The sequence below is a fragment of the Mus caroli genome, unplaced genomic scaffold (assembly GCF_978045245.1).
Source record: "Mus caroli unplaced genomic scaffold, Mus_caroli_1 scaffold_20, whole genome shotgun sequence".
Lineage (NCBI taxonomy): Eukaryota > Metazoa > Chordata > Mammalia > Rodentia > Muridae > Mus > Mus caroli.
Window position 1 is genome coordinate 1663391 of NW_028227275.1, and position 24110 is coordinate 1687500.

The following is a 24110-nucleotide window of genomic DNA, read 5'->3' on the forward strand; positions in this document are numbered from 1 at the left end:
ATGATTGAACTAGATCATAACGGGCATTGAAATGCAAATGATGTCTGAGTAAGACTGATAGCTCTTGAAGCTGGATTATTGCCGCACCCAGGGTACAGAATGAGCCAGAGTGGTCCTCTTTTCCTGACTCAGGGTTGGTGCTAAGGAGGCCCCAGAAACTGACACCACTGGTACCATAATGAAGAGGCGCTTGTTCAGAAACCATCTTACACAAACTGAGGTCTGTGGGCATTGGATTACTGCCTAAGGGGAGAGCAGGCCACAGGTTCTACCTATTGTGTCTCTCAGCTGTAGAACTTTTACTTAAATATTTTGTTCGTGGTTTGGGGACTTTTTTAATGGACGATAGTAGCCTACTGCAAGTATTAGCTACCTTTCTAGTTACAGTCACCAAAAACCTCACCAAAACTTAAGGGAGAAAGGGCTTGTTTCAGCTTATGGTTCAAGAGATACAGTACCTCTTGGCAGAAAGGCACGGCAGGAGCTCAGGGCAGCTGGTCACCATGTTTCCACCTTTAGAAAGCAAAGGACTGTAAATGCTGGTGTTCTGCGTGCTTTCTTCGTTCATTCAATATAGCAGCTAGGGTGGGTCTTCCTACCCCAATCAGCGTAATCTAGACAGTCCTTCACAAATGTGCCTAGAGCTTTGTCTTCATGGTGATTCTAGAACCTGTCAGGTCATTGCAGTCGGTAAAATGCTTACAGGGATACAGACGTGAGCCGCCACCCTACCTGTCTGGTACACTCATCTCACCAAACACCAGCAGGTAACAGGAAAGGAAGGGATGCCAGTGAGCCAACATGATGATCATAAGAAGTCGAAGCACCAACACCACAATGATCTCACATGCTGAGGCCCCTCTGCCAAGGGCCCTCCTCCTCCTGGGTCTCCACTGCATTTTCTTGTCCTGAAAACCTTTTTTATCAAATGTTGGCTGTGGTCCAGAGGTTCAGATCTCCCAGTCTCCTGGAGTAATATCCAATAATAAAGACCATATTAAACACACACACACATGTTTACACACAGGGGTGCATTGTGTTCTTGAGTACCAAGTGTCCACATTCATTGAGTTTCATAGAGAATTAAAAATTATAATACTTCTAAAAATATTCACAGAGCCAGCTACTTGTAAGGTTAGTTCCCTTTCAAACATAATGTCACTACCCACCAGCACCCAAAGAGCTCTTATCACATGGACGGTTTGCCTTCAATCCTTTGGTAATCTGTGGTGTGATACAAATGCTAAAACAAATATTTTAGCAAGGCTGTGGGATTTTATCATGCTGGTGAGAGAGCTAGAGAACAACTTAATACCCTAGTCAAGCCAGGAGCAATGAGGTCATGACTGACCAGGTAACAACAGACAGAGCTTTGCCAGAGCAAGCGGATGGTAAGACAAAAAGTCCTCACTGTTCAGTGCTTAAGAATAGCTCTTTCAAAAACCTCACGAAGACTTGGACTCTTTTAAGTAAACAACTGTCTATAGTAAAGACAACATATAAATGAGACAGAGGACATCATAGTATGCCACCACTGGATTTTGTTGTTGTTGTTGCTTTTGAAACAGGACTGCTCTGTGTAGCCATAGCTGTCCTGGACCTCACTATGTAGACCAGGCTGGTCTCAAACTCACAGATTCACCTGCCTCTGTCTCCCAAGTGTTGGGATTAAAGACATATACCACCACCACCCAGCAACTACTGAATTTTGTTGTAAAAATTATATTCCCTAAAATATCAACACAGAATTGTCCTTTATCATCCTAAAGTACAGTGTATGATTGAAATTGAGATCTAAAATTTGCAAGAAAAAGATAAAAGTAATTCTTGTATTTTTATAAGTTTTGTGTGTGTCAGTGTGTGGTGTTTATGTTTGTTGTGTCAACATGTGTATATGAGTGTGCATGTGTATATATGTGTATGTATATGTGTATGTGTATATGCATTATATGTGTATGTGTGTTTGTGTGTATATGTACATGTGTCTGTGAATGTGTGTTGCATGTGTGTTTATTACGTGTGTGAGCATGTGTATAGGTATGTGTGTATTGTTACGTGTATGTATGGAAATGTGTATATGTGTATATGCGTGTAAATGTGTTTATGTGTGTATATATGTATGTGTACATGTGTGTATATGTGTATTATGTGTACATGTGTACATGTGTGTATGTGTGTATGTGTACATGTGTGTGTGTGTGTATGTGTGCATGTGTGTATGTGTGTGTGTGTATATGTGTGTGTATGAGTGTTCATGAAGACAGAGAAAGGCATGTAGTGTCCTGATCTCTTACTCTCTGTCTTATTCCTTTGATGCAGGTTCTCTCACTGAACCTCCAGTTAAACTGCCTTAGGGATCCTCCTTCCTGGAGAGGTCCCCTAGATCTCTGGGTTTATAATAAACGCAATTCTACCTGGCTTTTACATGGGTTCTAGAGATCTAAACTTGGGTTCTTGGGCTTATCCAGCAAATGTTCATACCTGCAGACTCATCACACAGTCTTTTCATGTATTCTACACTTGATTTTTAAAATATAATGTGAACTACACTTTTATAAATGTCATTTCCCATGAGATATTGAACCATACGTTAAGTCACCATGATCTAAGATGGCCTTTCCGGTTTAAGTTACTCAAGATTGGTGATGACTCCTGTTATCACACCAGTGTGAATCCTTTAAAGGAGTGGAGAGGCATAAGGCAGACAGCATTCTAAAGAAGAGACATTACTGTAGCTGTCTTTGCTACTTTGTAGGTTCTTATTTTTTCCACCCTTTATCCCCTGGCTTCACCCTCTATCAGTAGTCAGAAGAGAAAGGAGAGAGAGAGAGAGAGAGAGAGAGAGAGATCCTTGAATCTAAATTCTTTCCTCTTGCTTCTTCTTTGAGTACTACTGACAAACCACAACCAGTCCTCATGAATGGCCAAAACCTATCCGGGCCCTAATATTTATATAACTTCTGAAAAGTTCCCAGAATCCCAAACATCACACAATTGCAGAAACTATCTGCAGCTGCCAAAACCATGCCTCTCCTAGAGCTCGAGGCAAATCATAGTCAGCTGCTGCAGACAGTCTGAGGTAGTCCCAAATCCCCACACCTGGGATTAAAATGAAAACATAATCTTATTTCTGTGGTTTTTTTTTTTTAAAGAAACCAAAACTCCAGAATTTTCATTACATGTTAGAGCTGCAGCTATCACCAAAAAATGATTGTAGAGCTGAGTGGTCACTGTCTCAAAAAAAGGTAGAAGTCAGGATAGCTGCAAACAGCCAGAGAGAGGGGAAGTGAGCTTGAAGACAGCCAGGGACCAGGAAAGATGAGGTTTCCTGTTATACTAACAATGGTGAGAATGTGACAATTCATTATACCAAGAAACAGCAAGTAGACATTGCAGATACTACATCAGTTTTTTTGTCACCTGAACATCTCATTTCTTTTAGACCTGAACTGTTAAACTTGTTCAGGCGTATTTTGGACTCCTCAACTTTAGGGCCTCGCTAAGGGATACGATGTCACTATAGGCTATAGGGCGGGATTGGGGACCCAACTGGCCTTTTGAGAGTAAGACTCTAACATTTCCATTTCTAGCTGGGTGTAGAGGCACATGCCTTTAACCCCAGCACTCAGGAGCCAGGGGCAGGTGGATCTCTGAGTTTGAGGCCAGCCTGGTCTACCAGAGCAACATAGAGGGACCCATGGCTCCAGCTGCATATGTAGCAGAGGATGGCCTTGTCAGTCATCAATGGGAGGAGAGGTCCTTGGTCCTGTGAAAGCTCAATGCCCCAGTGTAGGGGAATGCCAGGGCCAGGAAGCAGGAGTAGGTGGGTTGGTGAGCAGGGGAAGGGGAGGGGTTAGGGGGTTTTTGGAGGGGAAACCAGGAAAGGGGATAACATTTGAAATGTAAATAAAGAAAATATCTAATAAAAAAAATTCTATGCGATCCTAAAAAAAAGTCTGTGTGAAAAATGACCTGGGAAAGAGAGTGGAAGAGGCTGGTAGCAGAGAGAGCAAGACAGTCAGAAGTATTCACAATTGGCTAGAAATTCTGTGTCTCTGTGTGTGTGTGTACACCAAATCGCTAGAGATCAACCTCAGAAATACACAGTGAGTCCTAGACCAAAAACTCTGTGGCCCCACCTCACAGAGTTTAAGAACAAACCGAAGAATCAAATTATCCCAGAGGAATCACAAAAATGTTTAGAGGAATACAAATCTACCAAGTGTTCATTCAATAAGTCCAAAGTTCCGATGGGTGGCATCCAATCAAAGATGGCCTGACTTGCCAGGAAGTAGTCCGATTTAAATCAGAATGAAAAAGTCAATCAACAGAGCCAAACTTTTAAAAGTTACTTCAACAGAATTAGTAGCAATGATTCCCCTGGCTGTAATACTTCAGTGATGACATTCACTGCAAGGGAAACCACAGAGGGAGTGGCCTAATGACAGCCACAAGTCAAACCACTAAACTGTCAAGAGTGATTGTGAGCACTGTCACCAAGCAACCTCACTCAGCCCTGTCCTCAGCTCATGTTTCACGACAAGGCTTTGGAGCTCTGGGAAAGTCATCTCAGCAGAGATGAGGGTCCTGCTGCAGCTTTAAGATTCTAAGGTTAGAACTCATTTTAATTGTTTCTTAATTTACAACAAGGACCTTTCTTCGATGAGCAGGAAAGGCTCTAACGAATTGAGCAAAGTCAGAAAAATCAATCTATTTTGCAGGCTTTCGAAACTGTTATCAAGTGAATTATCAGACACTTAAATCAATGGAAGGTTTTTTTATTTTTTATGAGAAAGACAGTACATTTTGGGTGAGCAACTTTCTTAATCAAACCTTGGCTTCCCTATCTGCTATCTGTTCTGCCATCCATATCTTATGTTTAAATCATGATTCTATAATAACTAAAGAATAGTCTTTGTTACAGAGACTGAGAGAAGTTAGCATGCAAATACCTTCCTAGGGTTGTATGTAAGAACACTACAACACTGTAAGCCAGGAAGTCAAAAGTGAAAAATCTTGCTGTACACTCAAGTGACTACTCTTGGGGGTAATGTCTCCAATAACAGGAGCATGGCTAATTTTTAGTATTCTTTGAATATAAAGTAGATACTTCAATCCTCAATCTCAAACTCACCTTGTGACTTGATTCTTATTTTATTAATTTCATATTTATATCTGCAAAGCCATGCATACTTGATAGACTGAGTAAAACCATTCAAAGATTTCAAAAGGCCAAGTTAACCATCCTCCACTCACAACTCATTGTAATAAACCAAGCAAGGAAGCTGAGGCAGGAGGCTTGCTGTGAATTCAAGGTCACTATGGGCTATAGTGGCTCAAAGCAGCCCAGAGAAAATCTTCTATATGAACCCATGCATGATTTGTAATATCAGGTGGGCATGCAGCACTTTGAAATGGGACCATGTGACAACTAATTCCAACACTTGCTTTTGACATTTAACTTGTCATGTCTGCATCAACACACCATTCGATGTGCATTTGGTTTTCTTTTATCTTTTCTGTTGCAGAGCCTTCATGTTCAGTTCCCTGGAGTGGCATTGCTGAATCAGAGACAAATGCATCCATGCTTCGAAGAGATATTGCCAGATAGTTTTCTTCTAGAAAAAAATAAAGTGTGCAACAGAAGACATCAAAAATAAGTAAAGGTGTCCAAATCTTCCAACCTTTGTGCTAGAACTTAGAGAAAGATGTAGGCTTAGATTTTTCAAACTTACTTTAATTAGGGTTCTTAAATGCTTCAACTTCCCTTCTAGCCCACCAACCAGAGGTAACAGAAAATGGTTAATAGGACAAGGGTGTGTGGACCACCAGGACCAAAGAAGTAGTTCTTTGGAGTGATTCCAATCTTTGTTGTCAGGATATCCACGATACAGTCCAGAACATCAAACACGAATCAGTAGCAAATGTCCAGTCCAATTGGCAAACACTAAACACAAATCAGAAGCAGTGGTTCAATTCAGAAGAATCCAAGAGGCTCCACCAAATTAGCACAAGTCTATGGAAGTGACAAGAAGCAGCCAGAATACAAGAAGTTCTTTGGCACTTTTTTCTCTACAAAGTCACAAAGTCATGATCAACCAGGACCAACAAAGTTTGCAAGGTGAACCAATGCAAGAGCATCATTCTTCTCTTTCTTTCTTTCTTTCTTTCTTTCTTTCTTTCTTTCTTTCTTTCTTTCTTCCTTTCTTTCTTTCTTTCTTCCTTTCTTTCGTTTCTTTTTTGTTTTTTGTTTTTTGTTTTTTTTTTTTGAGACAGGGTTTCTCTGTGTAGCCTTGGCTGTCCTGGAACTCACTCTGTAGACCAGGCTGGCCTCAAACTCAGAAATCCGCCTGCCTCTGCCTCCTGAGTGCTGGGATTAAAGGTGTGTACCACCATGTTATCATTCATTGTTTGTTGGGTTCTACTTACACTCTTTCTAGACATCATTCATCCTTTCATGTGTCTGCTTCAGCAAAACATCCTCTCATAAGACAGATTCCAGAAAAAAATCACATGACACAACTGAGTTTCCAAAGAAATTTCCACTTCAGAAAGACAGTTGTTTGAACAGTACATACCTATGAGAGGTGAATCACAGACTCTCAATCCAATGTGTGAAAATGCTTGAAGATATTACTTTTATTTTTAGCCTAATCAAGTTTAATCCATAGTCTTTGAGTGTACGCAAATGGTAGTTTTAAATTACAAGCAATATCACATGTAAGTAAAATAAAATTGTAATTTGAGGCATACAGAAAAAAATAGAACTGCCAGAAAAAAAATGATTATTATAGTGTTACAAGAATTAGCATCGATTCAAAGTCTTATGCTGAAACAATTTTGACCTAAATTATTTATATTCTTGGGAAATGTATTGTTCCATGACTTTATTACTTAGATTTGTTTTAGGCACTCATTCTTGAGAAAATCTAGGAATTAGTCCCACAGGAGAGACAACCACAGAGTGGCCGGTAGCACAAATATAAACTGTACAGGACAGTATGGTTTTTGTATACTTTTTGCTTTACTCAAAACTCCTCTGAGATGAGCTGTTGAAATACAGTAAACACAGATATCTATTGCAGAAATAATCAAATCGAATCCCGTCCCCATCATAAAGGGCCTCCAGAACTGGCTGTGACTTGTTGGATCCTCGGTTTCCTCATCCATGTCTTCTTTAACATTGTTGTTAGACAGGTTTTCATGGAACATTCCCCATAGGAACTCTTTTTCCATTCATTCATTCATTCATTCATTTTACATCCCAATCGCAACCCTCTCCTTGCAGCTCCACCTCAGGCAGTCCCTTCCTCACCCCTCCTCCCCATCTCCTCAGAGAATGGGAAAGACTCCCACTGGGTACCAACCCACTCAGGCACATCAAGGATTCAGCACATCCTCTTCCACTGAGGCAGACAAGGCAGCCAAGGATCCACAAGGTAGGCAACATAGTCAGGGGCAGTCTCTGCTCCAGTTGTTGGGGGACCCACTTGAAGACACATCTGCTATGTGTGTGTGTGTGTGGGGGGGTTATGGTCAGCACATGTTTGCTCTTTGATTGGTGGTTTAATCTCTAGGAACTCCTAGGGGTCCAGGTTAGTCGACTCCATTGGTCTTCCTGTGTAGTTAAATCCCCTCCAAGTCAGAGTGTTTGGTGTCCATGTCCAAGCTGAAGGGCAAGGAGTTTGGGGTCTGTGTCCAAAAGTGAAGGTCCTGGGCAGAGCACCAAAGAGAGCTGTAGTCCAGGTGGTCCAAGGGTTTAGCATCTTCAGCTTTGCTTTCTGACTTCTGTCTTCTCAAATACAAACATGGAGAAGATAGAGTGAGACCATGAGGTGAAACAAGTGCCTCAGAATCCTCAGAGGAATGCCGGGCGTGGTGGCGCACGCTTTTAATCCCAGCACTCAGGAGGCAGAGGCAGGCGGATTTCTGAGTTTGAGGCCAGCCTGGTCTATAAAAGTGAGTTCCAGGACAGCCAGGGCTATACAGAGAAACCCTGTCTCGAAAAACAAAAACAAAAAAAACAAAACAAAACAAAACAAAAACAAAAAACAAAAAGTATATATATACATACACACACACACACACACACATATATATATACATATATATATGTATACATATATATCCATAATTCTTTGGGGGCTGGCAAGATGGCTCAGTGGTTAAGAGCAATGACTACTATTCCCGAGGTCCTGAGTTCAAATCCCAGCAACCACATGGTGGCTCACAACCACCCGTAATGAGATCTGATGCCTCTTTTGGTGTGTCTGAAGACAACTACAGTGTACTTACATATACTAATAAATAAAACTTTAAAAAGGAAAAAAAAAAAAGAAAAAGCCGGGCGTGGTGGCGCATGCCTTTTAAAAAAATTAAAAAAAAAATATCCTCAGAGGAGTTATGTTCTGGGAAGATAGACACCTGGGTCAATCAAGGATGCTCATAGGAGACTCTACTTGCTAGACTAGTATTCTTCCCCTTAATGTACATCCTGTCTGCCCCCTTTGATTCCTACAAGCCAGCTCTACGTCTTTCACCTGAAGTCTCGCCTGCCCACAAACTGTAGGCACACTCTCCAAATTAATATCTAAAAGTCAGTTCTGTCAGGTATGATGGCTTGTGTTTGTTTTCAGGAGGCTGAGGTAGGAGCATCGAGGGCACAAAGCCAGCCAAGGGTATCTAGAAAGATTAGATCAGAAAGAGAGAGGAGGGAGGTGGAGGGAGAATTCTAAACATCAGTCTCTGAGTGCAGGCCTCTGTAGCTCAGTCCACAGGCAGAGTTCCATCCTCAGCTCATAACAGTGTCTATCCCCTACTCTAAAGCGATGCTGGGAGAAGGCATAACACCTCACATTAGGGAAGATAATGTGAACTGGAATGGCATTTGGAGATTAACTATGATGCCAGTCTCCAGGGAGAGAAAGGTGTTAGCTTCTAATAGCTTTTCCCTAATAGCCAAGCATCTGCAATCCTCTTTTAAAACTGGAGGGTATGGGGAGTTAAAATTAGTAGAGATGAATGTGCTTCACACCGAGGAGAACACCAGGTGAACACATGCAAAGAGCTTGTATGCTTCAGATCAGAAATGATTATTGATGGTGTCAAGCAGCAGAGGATCTAGGGGTGGCGCTCACACAGACACATTCTCAAAAGCAGTTTTAAAAGCCTTCAGAAGTTGGTATTATCCTGTGTGACCAAATTAAGAGCAAATGAGAAAAGTTTATCTGCCATTTTTGGAATACTAAAAGGGCTTAGCGTTACAAATTATTCGGCATGAGGCTGGGGAATGGTGAGCAAATTAATGTTAAATATTATTGGCAGTTTAAACAGCAACTGCTTTGTAAAGCATTAAACATTTTAATTCAGAATTAAATGTACCAGCCACAGAATTTCCTTCAGTACCAAAAGAAGAAGAGAAAGAAAGAAATTCAAAGGTTGCTGGCTAAGTATATGCCAGCACCATAGTTAGAAGTTGCCTTTATCTGAAATTCATCTTTGTCATGTTCAGTCTGTGCTGTCACATTCTGCAAGTGTCATTGGTCTGTGATTTAGATTTGGCCCAGAACTTCTAAGGCAGGAAGTGTCAAAATGCTACTGAAGTATCTTTATTATCTGTTAGAGGACTGCCCGGCTGAAAAGCCTGGTGGGGGTCACCAGAGTAGACAGCAGCCTGCCCCAGGACTTCCTTTCTGACAGAGATGTGTGCAGTTAGAGCTGATCACAGAAAGGCCAAGGTCTCACTGCATGAATACAACATATCCCAAGTCAATGCCAGGACCAGGCTGTGATGAACAACTGTTACTCGTAGCCATAAAAAAAGTTTACCTAAAGTTCCCAATTTGTAACCCACAAATTTCATCTATGAGTCTGTGGGTTAATTATCGGAAAGTCAGGATGAGAATGATAAAATCCCTCAAATGATAAATACCTACAACCATATTTTTGATCCTTTATCTTACTCAGATAAGAGTATCAGATGTATGTTCAAATGATATTGATCCAGTATTAATAGCAAAACAAATACTAAGCAATCTAACTCCAAAATACCAAAAAAAAAAAATAGTTTTAATAAAGATGTGCCATATCAATAAAATAAGATATATTCACCAAGAATTATGTAGTAGATTAAACAGCATCTATCCTACTTGTTAAATAAGGAAAAATATCCAGGCATGCTCTATGACCACTACATTTTTTTTGAATCAGTATTGAACTGGGTCAGAAACAACAAATTTATCAAAGATTTAGAGCCAAACGAGATACTAGAAAAAAAGGAAAGGCATGAATACTCAGCAAATTACAGCAGACACCCGAAGAATGTTGAGAAAATGAGCAGGAAAAAAAAATGTGGAAGAAATAAAAGCCAAGGATTCACCAAGTGAATGACAAACACTAATTAGACCTAAAAGAGTTAGAAAACAAAACAAGATAAAAACAAAAAACAAAAACTCAACCATGTAGGTAATAAGATAGAGGGTGATTTTTAAAAGAGAATTATCATAGACACAAATCAAGCTAGAATATAATGACACAACTGCCTTCAATTGATTAAAAAAATGTGGTGGAGAAAATCTGGCAGTTCAGAACTTATACCCAATGGGAATATTTCTTTTTTTTAATTTTTAATATTTTTATTACATATTTTCCTCAGTTACATTTCCAATGCTATCCCAAAAGTCCCCCATAGCGCCCCCCACTTCCCTACCCACCCATTCCCATTCTTTTGGCCCTGGCATTCCCCTATATTGGGGCATATAAAGTTTGCAAGTCCAATGGGCCTCTCTTTCCATTGATGGCCAACTAGGTCATCTTTCGATACATATGCAGCTAGAGACAAGAGCTCCGGGGTTCTGGTTAGTACATCATGTTGTTCCAACAATAGGGTTGCAGATCCCTTTAGCTCCTTGGGTACTTTCTCTAGCTTCTCCATTGGGAGCCCTGTGATACATCCAATAGCTGACTGTGAACATCCACTCCTGTGTTTGCTAGGCCCCGGCATCGTCTCACAAGAGACAGCTATATTTGGGTCCTTTCAGCAAAATCTTGCTAGTGTATGCAATGGTGTCAGCGTTTAGAAGCTGATTATGGGATGGATCCCTGGATACAGCAGTCTCTAAATGGTCCATCCTTTCATCACAGCTACGAACTTTGTCTCTGTAACTCCTTCCCTGGGTGTTTTGTTCCCAATTCTAAGAAGGGGCACAGTGTCCACACTTTGGTCTTCATTCTTCTTGAGTTTCATGCGTTTAGCAAATTGTATCTTATATCTTGGGTATCCTAAGTTTTGGGCTAATATCCACTTATCAGTGAATACATATTGTGTGAGTTCTTTTGTGATTGTGTTACTTCACTCAAGATGATGCCCTCCAGGTCCATCCATTTGGCTAGGAATTTCATAAATTCATTCTTTTTAATAGCTGAGTAGTACTCCATTGTGTAAATGTACCATAATTTCTGTATCCATTCCTCTGTTGAGGGACATCTGGGTTCTTTCCAACTTCTGGCTATTATAAATAGGGCTGCTATGAACATAGTGGAGCATGTGTCCTTTTTACCGGTTGGGACATCTTCTGGATATATGCCCAGGAGAGGTACTGCTGGATCCTCCGGTAGTACTATGTCCAATTTTCTGAGGAACCGCCAGACTGATTTCCAGAGTGGTTGTACAAGCTTGCAATCCCACCAACAATGGAGGAGTGTTCCTCTTTCTCCACATCCTCACCAGCATCTGCTGTCACCTGAATTTTTGATCTTAGCCATTCTGACTGGTGTGAGGTGGAATCTCAGGGTTGTTTTGATTTGCATTTCCCTGATGATTAAGGATGTTGAACATTTTTTCAGGTGCTTCTCTGCCATTCGGTATTCCTCAGGTGAGAATTCTTTGTTCAGTTCTGAGCCCCATTTTTTAATGGGGTTATTTGACTTTCTGGAGTCCACCTTCTTGAGTTCTTTATATATATTGGATATTAGTCCCTTATCTGATTTAGGATAGGTGAAGATCCTTTCCCAATCTGTTGGTGGTTTTTTTGTCTTATTGATGGTGTCTTTAGCCTTGAAGAAGCTTTGCAGTTTCATGAGGTCCCACTTGTCAATTCTCGATCTTACAGCACAAGCCATTACTGTTCTATTCAAGAATTTTTCCCCTGTGCCCATATCTTCAAGGCTTTTCCCCACTTTCTCCTCTATAAGTTTCAGTGTCTCTGGTTTTATGTGAAGTTCCTTGATCCACTTAGACTTGACCTTAGTACAAGGAGATAGGAATGGATCGATTCACATTCTTCTACATGTTAACAACCAGTTGTGCCAGCACCATTTGTTGAAAATGCTGTCTTTCTTCCACTGGATGTTTTTAGCTCCCTTGTCGAAGATCAAGTGACCGTAGGTGTGTGGGTTCATTTCTGGGTCTTCAATTCTATTCCATTGGTCTATTTGTCTGTCACTATACCAGTACCATGCAGTTTTTATCACAATTGCTCTGTAGTAGAGCTTTAGGTCCGGCATGGTGATTCCACCAGAGGTTCTTTTATCCTTGAGAAGAGATTTTGCTATCCTAGGTTTTTTGTTATTCCAGATGAATTTGCAGATTGCACTTTCTAATTCGTTGAAGAATTGATTTGGAATTTTGATGGGGATTGCATTGAATCTGTAGATTGCTTTTGGCAAGATAGCCATTTTTACAATGTTGATCCTGCCAATCCATGAGCATGTGAGATCTTTCCATCTTCTGAGATCTTCTATAATTTCTTTCTTCAGAGACTTGAAGTTTTTATTATACAGATCTTTCACTTCCTTAGTTAGAGTCACGCCAAGATATTTTATATTATTTGTTACTATTGAGAAGGGTGTTGTTTCCCTAATTTCTTTCTCAGCCTGTTTATTCTTTGTGTAGAGAAAGGCCATTGATTTGTTTGAGTTAATTTTATATCCAGCTACTTCACCGAAGCTGTTTATCAGGCTTAGGAGTTCTCTGGTGGAATTTTTAGGGTCACTTATATATACTATCTTATCATCTGCAAAGAGTGATATTTTGACTTCATCTTTTCCAATTTGTATCCCTTTGATCTCCTTTTGTTGTCGAATTGCTCTGGCTAGGACTTCAAGTACAATGTTGAATATGTATGGAGAAAGTGGACAGCCTTGTCTAGTCCCTGATTTTAGAGGGATTGCTTCAAGCTTCTCACCATTTACTTTGATGTTGGCTACTGGTTTGCTGTAGATTGCTTTTATCATGTTTAGGTATGGGCCTTGAATTCCTGATCTTTCCAAGACTTTTATCATGAATGGGTGTTGGATCTTGTCAAATGCTTTTTCCGCATCTAACGAGATGACCATGTGGTTTTTGTCTTTGAGTTTGTTTATATACTGGATTACGTTGATGGATTTCCATATATTGAACCATCCCTGCATCCCTGGGATGAAACCTACTTGGTCAGGATGGATGATTGTTTTGATGTGTTCTTGGATTCGGTTAGCAAGAACTTTATTGAGGATTTTTGCATCAATATTCATAAGGGATATTGGTCTGAAGTTTTCTATCTTTGTTGGGTCTTTTTGTGGTTTAGGTATCAGAGTAATTGTGGCTTCATAGAATGAGTTGGGTAGAGTACCTTCTGTTTCTATTTTGTGGAATAGTTTGTGAAGAACTGGGATTAGATCTTCTTTGAAGGTCTGATAGAACTCTGCACTAAACCCATCTGGTCCTGGGCTTTTTTTAGTTGGGAGACTATTAATGACTGCTTCTATTTCTTTGGGGGATATAGGGCTGTTTAGATCATTAACCTGATCTTGATTCAACTTTGGTACCTGGTATCTGTCTAGGAACTTCTCCATTTCATCCAGGTTCTCCAGTTTTGTTGAGTATAGCCTTTGGTAGAAGGATCTGATGGTGTTTTGGATGTCTTCAGGATCTGTTGTTATGTCTCCTTTTTCATTTCTGATTTTGTTAATTAGGATGCTTTCCCTGTGCCCTCTAGTGAGTCTGGCTAAGGGTTTATCTATCTTGTTGATTTTCTCAAAGAACCAGCTCCTTGATTGGTTGATTCTTTGAATAGTTCTTCTTGTTTCCACTTGGTTGATTTCGCCCCTGAGTTTGATTATTTCCTGCCGTCTACTCCTCTTGGGTGAATTTGCTTCCTTTTGTTCTAGTGCTTTTAGGTATGTTGTCAAGCTGCTAATGTGTGCTCTCTCTAGTTTCCTTTTGGAGGCACTCAGAGCTATGAGTTTTCCTCTTAGAAATGCTTTCATTGCGTCCCATAAGTTTGGGTATGTTGTGGCTTCATTTTCATTGAACTCTAAGAAGTCCTTAATTTCTTTCTTTATTCCTTCCTTGACCAAGGTATCATTAAGAAGAGTGTTGTTCAGTTTCCACGTGAAGGTTGGCTTTCTATTATTTATTTTGTTATTGAAGATCAGCCTTAGTCCATGGTGATCTGATAGGATGCATGGGACAATTTCAATATTTTTGTATCTGTTGAGGCCTGTTTTGTGACCAATTATGTGGTCAATTTTGGAGAAGGTACCATGAGGTGCTGAGAAGAAGGTATATCCTTTTGTTTTAGGATAGAATGTTCTGTAGATATCTGCCAGATCCATTTGATTAATAATTTCTCTTAGTTTCTCTGTGTCCCTGTTTAGTTTCTGTTTCCATGATCTGTCCATTGGTGAAAGTGGTGTGTTGAAGTCTCCCACTATTATTGTATGAGGTGCAATGTGTGCTTTGAGATTAACTAAAGTTTCTTTAATGAATGTGGCTGCCTTTGTATTTGGAGCATAGATATTCAGGATTGATAGTTCCTCTTGGAGGATTTTACCTTTGATGAGTATGAAGTGTCCCTCCCTGTCTTTTTTAATGACTTTGGGTTGGAAGTCAATCTTATCAGATATTAGAATGGCTACTCCAGCTTGTTTCTTCATACCATTTGCTTGGAAAATTGTTTTCCAGCCTTTCATTCTGAGGTAGTGTCTATCTTTTTCTCTGAGATGAGTTTCCTGTAAGCAGCAAAATGTTGGGTCTTGTTTGTGTAGCCAGTTTGTTAGTCTATGTCTTTTTATTGGGGAGTTGAGTCCATTGATATTAAGAGATAATAAGGAAAAGTAATTGTTGTTTCCTGTTATTTTTGTTGTTAAAGTTGGCATTCTGTTCTTGTGGCTGTCTTCTTTTAGGTTTGTTGAGGGATTACCTTCTTGTTGTTTCTAGGGCGTGGTTCCTGTCCTTGTATTGGTTTTTTTCTGTTATTATCCTTTGAAGGGCTGGATTCGTGGAGAGATAATGTGTGAATTTGGTTTTGTCGTGGAATACTTTGGTTTCTCCATCTATGTTAATTGAGATTTTGGCTGGGTATAGTAGCCTGGGCTGGAATTTGTGTTCTTTTAACACAAATAACATCCGTCCAGGATCTTCTGGCTTTTGTAGTCTCTGGTGAGAAATCTGGTGTAATTCTGATAGGCTTTCCTTTATATGTACTTGGCCTTTTTCTCTTACTGCTTTTAATATTCTATCTTTATTTAGAGCATTTGTTGTTCTGATTATTATGTGTCGGGAGGTATTTCTTTTCTGGTCCAGTCTATTTGGAGTTCTGTAGGCTTCTTGTATGTTCATGGGCATCTCTTTCTTTAGATTTGGGAAGTTTTCTTCTATAATTTTGTTGAAGATGTTTGCTGGTCCTTTGAGTTGAAAATCTTCATTCTCATCCACTCCTATTATCCGTAGGTTTGGTCTTCTCATTGTGTCCTGTATTTCTTGGATGTTTTGAGTTAGGATCTTTTTGCATTTTATATTTTCCTTGTTTGTTGTGCCAATGTTCTCTATGGAATCTTCTGCACCTGAGATTCTCTCTTCCATCTCTTGTATTCTGTTGCTGATGCTGGTATCTATGGTTCCAGATTTCTTTCCTAAGGTTTCTATCTCCAGTGTTGCCTCATTTTGGGTTTTCTTTATTGTGTCTACTTCCCTTTTTAGGTCTAGTATGGTTTTGTTCATTTCCATCATCTGTTTGGATGTGTTTTCCTGTTTTTCTGTAAGGACTTCTACCTGTTTGATTATGTTATCCTGTTTTTCTTTAAGGATTTGTAACTCTTTAGCAGTGTTCTCCTGCAATTCTTTAAGGGATTTTTGTGCTTCCTCTTTCCTGTCTTCTACCTGTTTACCAGTGTTCCTTTGTATTTCTTTAAGTGTGTTATTAAAGTCCTTCTTGAAGTCCTCTACCATCATCATGAGGTATGCTTTTAGATCCATGTCTAGCTTTTCCGGTGTGTTGGGGTGCCCTGGACTGGGCGAAGTGGGAGTGCTGGGTTCTGATGATGGTGAGTGGTCTTGGTTTCTGTTAGTAAGATTATTACATTTACCTTTCGCCATCTGGTAATCTCTGGGGTTAGTTGTTGTCGTTGTCACTGTTTAAAGATTGGAGCAGAAGCTGTGTTCCACTCACCAGCAGTCTCAAAATCTTGTGGCGGGGGTCGTGGGTAGCTGGCGTTTGTCAGCCGACCCTGCGCTCTAGCTACCCTGGTGCTGGTCCGGCTGGAAGAGGCCTGTGGTCTTACTCAGGCCGGTTTTCTGCTTCCCTAACTAATGCAGTCTCAGGTCCCGTGCCCAATTGGATTGGAGCAGAAGCTGTGTTCCACTCACCAGAAGTCTTAAGATCCTGTGGCGGGTGTTGTGGGTAGCTGGCGAGTGTCAGCTGACACTGTGCCCTAGCTACCCCGGCGCTTTTCTGACCGGAGAGGCTTGTGGCCCTACTGCGGGAATATTTCTTAAATGAAGGAAGAATAAAAATGTCGTCGGGTGAACAGAACCAGAATTCACTGTTGGAGACCTACAGTAGAAGACCCCTTAAAACAAGTTCCTTAGGCAGAAGGAATATGATACAAAACAGAAACAATAAAAATTAAACAAATAATGAAAAATATTAGAAATGCAAGATCATTTTTCTTAGTATTAACTGTCCTAAAGGACAGCTAAGTGAAAACAGAAGCAAATGAATATGTGTTCATAATACGCAAAGCTGAAATGAAGGCAAACATATCACAAGCTGGAGAAAAGTGGGAATATTACTCTAAAGTCCTTATACCATACACAAAATGGTATTACCTACCTGTAGACTCTGGAGCATATATATGTATATACAGAATATATATCAAGATAGATAGATAGATAGATAGATAGATAGATAGATAGGTATGGAGATAGTCTATTCCATTGTGGCAAATACTAATTTCTGTTACCAAGTAAAAGATAAAGGGAAATGAGCAGAGGGGGAGAAAACAGCAGCAGCTAGCAAGATTATAGACTCTGTTTCAACTTTGTAAACAATGAGTAAATATTAATTATCTTAATATACAAGTTAAAAGACAAGAACTTCAAAGAAGACTTTGTTTACAAAAAGCAAGACTCAACTATATGCTGTTTACAAGAAACTCACTTTAAAAAGGTAAAAAAGCAAAGATGGAAAAATAGGTCAGAAAATGCTGCAAAAGAATAACTCAAGAGTCCCTATATGAACATCATAACATTAGGTTACAATAAAGACTATTATCAGAGATAACAGAATTCTTTTCTAATTCTCCAGAAATCTCAATGTAGCACTCTTAAACATGTATGGTCCCAAAAATAGAGCTTGAAAAAATAACAAAACGGGTATATCGACTTAGAATTTTACATGCTACATCAGTACTTCTATCTGTAATTAATAAACAGTAGCTATAAAAGCATAAGTATATGTAAACCCTATCTGTCAAATAAACCCAACTGAAAAACTTGAAACATAGTAGCCCAACAGAGCAGAACACTGTTGTTTTACAGGTGTGGGGAAAGCGTGGGGTAGGGGGGGCACATAAGTATGACAGTAAGTATATGGAGTTCCCAGAACAATTCACAGAATTTTGTCCTTTTATTTTACCATGTGGGTCCTGGAGATTGAACTTGGGTCATCAAGCTTGGTGGCAAAGACCTTTGAGCCATCTCCTGTGCCAAAGAATGTATTTTAAGAGCATAGTCAAACTTAAATGTACATTCCCAAAGATAGACTATTCAAAGCCATTAACATTAACAAATTTAAGATAATACAAAACATACTAAGTTCTCAGGTCATGGCATACCTGAGATGGTTCTCAAATCATAAAATCAGTAGTAGATATTCTGAAAATAACTAGTCAGTATTTTTTAAAGCATATCAAAATAATCTGAAGAGAGAAGAGATCTGGAAACAAGAGGCAGAATGTTAAGAAAATGAAGAGCCTATTGAAATAATGAAGGATGAAGTAAAGCCGAGTGTGTGGTAACTTTGTAACAGTATTCTTTGTGTTAGTAACTTTGTAAGAGTTTTCATTTTATTGGTAACTTTGTAACAGTTTTCTTTGTATTTGTAACAGTATTCTTTGTATTTGGAAGACATCGCCAGTGAGTAAACTAAGCTTCCCGCTTAAGAGGATAGAAAACAAATAACACAATAAAGTCAATGCCAGCAGAAAGGAAAAAATAATAAACATGGCAGCTAAAAATGTTAAAATTGAAAAAAAAAAAAAACAAAAGCTGATAAAGCTGATTCTTTGCCAAGATCTTGACAGAGCAAGGAAAAAGAGAATCTACACAAGCTGATCAAAATCAGGAATTCAAGAGGTGTCCCTACAGATTCCATAGACATCAGAAAAATGTGAGTAGAAGGATCTGTCCCAGTCAGCACTGCCCTACCTACCTCCATAGCGTCCCCACATGGCTTTCCACCATGATGATCACAGATTGTAACCCTGTGGACTGAAAGCCCCATGGGGCATTTCCTTTTATAGATTGCCTTGGTCATGGTGCCTGCACAGTAATATAAAAGTAACTAAGATAACATGTGTGTGCACAAACAGGAACATTCACAGAATGCTGTAAATAGATAGATACACTCCCCAGCTCTGGCTGCTTAATGGGCTTAATAACAGTCACATCCTGTAGGAATGAGACAAACTAGCCAGATCATCATTTCTAAGTACTGCTCTGTAATAAAAGAAATTGGGTTCCTTTGAGAAGTGGCTGATGCCAGGACTGGTCTGAAAACCATACAGCAAGCCTGAAACATTTCCAGGTATCATAAAGGAAAGAACTAAACACTAAGAGGAAGATTAAGGCATGTCACAAAGGCTTGCAAGTCAACAAGAGAAGGCTGGAAAGATTCACAGCTGGGGCATCTTGAGCTACAAAATAAGTAAGGAAAGCATTGAATTATCACCATCAAGCAGAACAAATTATAAGGCCTACTAATGTTAATTAATGAGAAGGGACTCCTCTTCAGTACAGAAAAATTACTTCCAATAAATCTAGAAGGGATGCCAAAAAAGGAGTCTCCTTGAAGTCACCACAGTAATAATAAGGGTTGCAGACAGGATCTACTACTACTAAAATTAACTAGCTAATTGTTATGTCTCCCAAGCCCACCCCAAGATACATACTGAAGGCCAACAACCTGCATTACTGTTTAGAATTGGTGAGAGCTTTGGAAAGTGGTGTGTACCCTTGAAGGAGCTACCAAGATCAGCCCCTTCTTTGCCTTTGCTTCCTTTTGAAGTGTGAGATAATACCACACCACCACAATGCATCACAGGACCAGATGGGCCAGGTGACAATGTACTGAAACCATGGGTGGATGGCATAAACCTTTCCTTCTTAGGAGATGACATGCTCAGGTATTTTGTCACAATCACAGAGAGCTAACATCTCACTGATGTGTGATGAGAAATGGGTTACACCCTCAAGACATCTCTTCTAAGATATATTTATTAATTGTAAATGGAAAATAACACCTCTATTTCTATAGTCATTTCTTCCAATTTGTCAGAACATTCCCCATTCAAAAAAAAAAAAAAAAAAAACAGGAGTAACATGCTCAGAAAGAAGTTTCACAAGATCCCTCCCTAGGCTATGTAATATAACTAAGCAATAACAATGGCTTCCTCCAGCTGGGTTGCTGCAAGTCCTGCTGGGAGTTCTAAAGAATTGACTTTCATGAATTCTCACCCATGCTAGGGTGGAACTTAGTGATGCATCCACTTTGAGTCACCCTTATTCTCATAAGTAGCCTCAATAAGCTAACTTGACTAGAAGTTTGGAAGAATTCTTTCTTGGTCTGTCATTAGTGCCCTACTGGAGGTAAAGAGATATTTGCTCACAACTCCCCCCAAACAGTCACATAGCTCCTTGATGTTGGAGAAGCCCAGCAGCCTTTATTCCAACTAGGTAAGAAAAGCTAACATTCCAGAGAGAAGTCCCCAAGAAAGCATTGAAGATGGAGTCTGATCAGTCCAAACCAAACCCAATAAGAGTCCTCAAATTTGCCGACCTTTTCAAAAGTGTCAACATCACAAAAAAATGAGAGCCACAAGGCTTCAGGAGGAATTACAACAATGACTGTGGGAAATGAGATCAGATGCTGGGGCAGAAAAAGACTTGGAATGCCCAAATAAAGTCTACAGGTTAGTGAGTATTAGTGGTTGAATTTTGATTATTATAGTACAGCCAAGAAAAAAAGTCCAAATTCAAAACTGAATGGGAGTTTCCACCAAACAGTCACTGCTTTTGCATCAATATAAAGAAGAAAGCTGACAGAAAATTCTTCTTCGAAATCCAATGTCTACGAGAAACATGAAGGGAAAAGGATCCCAATCCCTTGACCATCCCAGGTCAAGATAGGAAGCATCACTGGCCTTGGTCAGACCCTTAACAGGTAAAATGGAAATACTGAAAGGTACCTGTGATAGGTGTGTGTGTTTGTGTCTCTGTTTGTGTCTGTGTCTCCGTGTGTCTCTCTCTGTGTATATGTGTGTCTGTGTATCTGTGTGTCTGTGTGTGTGCCTGTGTATGTGCCTCTGTGTGTGTGTGTGTGTGTGTGTGTGTGTGTGTGTGTGTGTGTGTGTGTGTGTAAGAGAGAGAGAAACAATGACTCAGAGAGACAGAGTTTAGATCCCAAAGGAAGCCGGAATTCTTCATTCAAAGCTCTTAAGTCTGCGAACTCATCTTCCAGATCTAAGTAGGGCTAGCCAGGAACTGACAGACATTTATTCTAAACACTCTTTGGAAAATGATCCTGCCTGCTCCATTTGTGTGAAGTTTAATTTGGGAGCTAGTCTCATTAGACTTCATGAGACAAGGCTAAGTGAGGGCTTCTTGGGTGCTCGGCGAACAGAGAAGAGAGGCCAGCTCTGCAGTGCAAGCCCCTCTTACTTGGCTCCTTGAGTAGTGGACACAGGCAAGCTCCCTTGTAATTCCAAACTCAACTTCTCTCAGATTTATTTTTCTTTTGAAACAATTTTTGCCAGCTTTTGATCTTCTAAACTGAAAAAAAATCAAAGAAATCTGTTTCTGTGGAGTATTAATAGCAAAGGAATTTCTGGACACTGCAAAGCAGGGGAGGAGTGTATAGCATCTCAGTTTTATTCATCTTCAAAGCAAACTAAATATAGTTTTGAAAAATAGAAGCAGGAGACCCTACAGAATTTTTGAAGGGATGGAATAAACCTCTTTGCCCAAGAAAAGATGACATGAAATTTATCTTGAAGAACATTTACTAGGCTGTTGTCCCTTTAATACCTACATGTGGGGTGGCAAAAGGATCTGTACTTTATGTCAGAAGTAAAACCATCCAAGTCATAGAAGGAACTCAAAAGTTCAAGCATTCTCATCAACACCGGGCATTGTCTTCCCTTCCCCAAGGGAAGAAGACTTAAGATTTCTCTAATTACCCAGACCCTGTGCATGAAGCTTAGCAGTGTCTTGAAGACCCCGTGATGCTTACCCAGGAAGTATGGGGATCATGGAGGATGGTGCTGGTTCTGGTGATGCCATGAGATGGGAGCATGCTGATGTATCATTTGAAAACACAGTTGCAAAGATGCAGCCATGATCCAGACCTTCTAGGCACTGCCTGCAAGCAACCCAACCATTTAAGCCTACTTATGACCCGTGGCATGTTCTGCAAAAGAAACGAATGAGATACTATGACAGAGATGTTTATGGAATGGGTGGTAATTTAGAGCAGACATGTCTGAGGAAGAGATTCCAAACCAAAAATTAAAAGATAGTGTGCATATGCTTCAAGGAGCTAAGGAGAAGCCTGCTCCAACTAAGACACGGTAAGTGCAAAGGTCCTGGAGCCTTGTAAAAACACCACCCACCTCTGACCAGTTTTTAACCTTTCTGGAACAAACCTATGGTGCATCAGGCACCCACTGTCTTCTACTTGCTAGACTCTCTACTTACTGTCTGCTAAACTGACTGTTCCTTCAACAGGCCAAGGGGGTCAAGAGCTAGGACCCTTAAGAGCAGCTTCGTCAGGGCACAATGGGAGTGTGTGAGCAACTGGACCCACTTCTCCATCCATATACAGGCCCACTGAGGCAAGATTTCATATCATCTCTCAGAGATCTTGGTCAGAATGATACTCCCAGAGCTTTCAATAACAACTCAAGGAGATGCACCTGCCACTTGGTGCCTTCTTCTCCCATGGGATCCAGTCACTCTACCTCGCCCTCACTGCTACTGTCAAAAATCACCTCCAAGTTAACTTCTGGCATTCAAACTATTGATGCCGGAGGCTTCTTGAGGAGGCCTGAGCTAACACATGTGAAAGGAGGTTGGCTGGGGATCGGAGGGAAGATTGTCACTAGAGAATCCCAATGAGAACACAGCAGATCAAGTCAGGCTCCTGACAGCCTTAGAGAGTTTTACTTTCCAGGTGTTTTACAAAGGACAAAGTACTTTCAGGAAAAGACTGAAGTTAAACTCATTCTGCATCCCCTTAACAGTCCTCGTCTTTTTTCCCTTCCCCAATCTCTGCCCCGGTCCAAGAAATCACTGAGATCCAAGAACACAGAGACTGAACGGTCAAGGGTCCGTGCCACCAGGGGAGGTCATGGTTACTCTAGGTTGTCAACTCACCTAGATTTAAAATCTCCTAGGAGTTATGCTTCTGGGTATGTCAACATGGGGATTTTTAGAGAGGTTTAGTTGAAGCTGAAAGACCCACCCTGAAGATGGTGGCACTAGCCTGAGGCCAGGGGTCCTGGGATGAGAACAAAGGGGAGAGAGAGAAAGAAGGCTGGACACCAACATCCACCCCTCTCTGTTTCTGACAACAGATGTAATGTGACCAACTGCTTCAAGCTCCTGTGCCGTGTCTTCCCCACCACAAGGAGATGTAGCCTTGAATATGAGCCAGAAGAAAGAAGAAAGCCTGCCTGCCTGCCTTCCTTCCTTCCTTCCTTCCTTCCTTCCTTCCTTCCTTCCTTCCATTGAGTTGGTTGGACTTTTGCCAATAAAAAAAAATTATTATTCTAGGCAGGAATATTAGTTGTTCCATAACTGTGTCCCCAGAATCTACAGCCCTACCTGAAATGCAGTGGGAACTTGATCAGTAGTAACTGAATGAATAAATCCTATCAATAAGAAAACTAGGGGCCAGGGAAGTGAATGTCTTTTACCAGGTTATGACTAAGGCCAGCTGGAGACCTGGGAATAAGAGGATGTCTCATGCTCCTAGGAGGATTTGACTACAGACATTGTGTTTCTTAAGTCTTATCAGAAAGCTCAAATCATACTGATAAAAATTTTAGAACCAAATTCATAGTAGAAAAAAAAACTGGAACTATAACTTGTAAATTTTAATAAGGGCCATAAATCCCCCAAAACCAAAGCAAATCTATAGTCTAAACTCTACCTGGAAAATAATTAATATATTTATTCCCCTGGAAAGAAAGCCAGACTGCTTAAGCAAGTTCTACAGAGAGTAGCCAGCCCTTTATGTTAGCTTCATGGCCACATCTTTTTTTGATAGCTTGTATAATCCTAATTTCAAAAAAATACATTCATAAAGCTGTAATCTGGGGCTTCTGGAGATCAAAGTGAGGTTTCTAGATGTATTTAGGGTCAAGGACAGAGAATCATACTCCTGTGCCTGGCCTATGGCCTGAGCTACAGCCAAAACCACATTGTCTCTCCACAGGTGTTTGCCTCAGCAGGGCCTGAAGCTGCCAGAAACAATTGTTTTGGGGAATTAGAATAAGAATAAGACATCTAACATGGGCCCCAAGCCATAGAAAAATGATGGGACAAAAGGCAGCGAGTTTAGAGTATCACA

At 40.3% G+C, this 24110-nt stretch overlaps 1 long non-coding RNA gene across 1 annotated transcript in view; it reads right to left on the minus strand.

The window, feature by feature from the left end:
• Nucleotides 1–857: 857 nt before the first annotated feature.
• The window catches only part of LOC147000108 (uncharacterized), a 31375-nt gene continuing 8122 nt past the window's right edge, over nucleotides 858–24110 (minus strand). Inside the window, exons 2-3 of the long non-coding RNA XR_015046193.1 lie at nucleotides 21771–21947; nucleotides 858–967 (exon numbers count right to left, since the gene is read on the minus strand). This is a non-coding gene — a long non-coding RNA (uncharacterized LOC147000108). The remainder of the gene's footprint in view (nucleotides 968–21770; nucleotides 21948–24110) is intronic.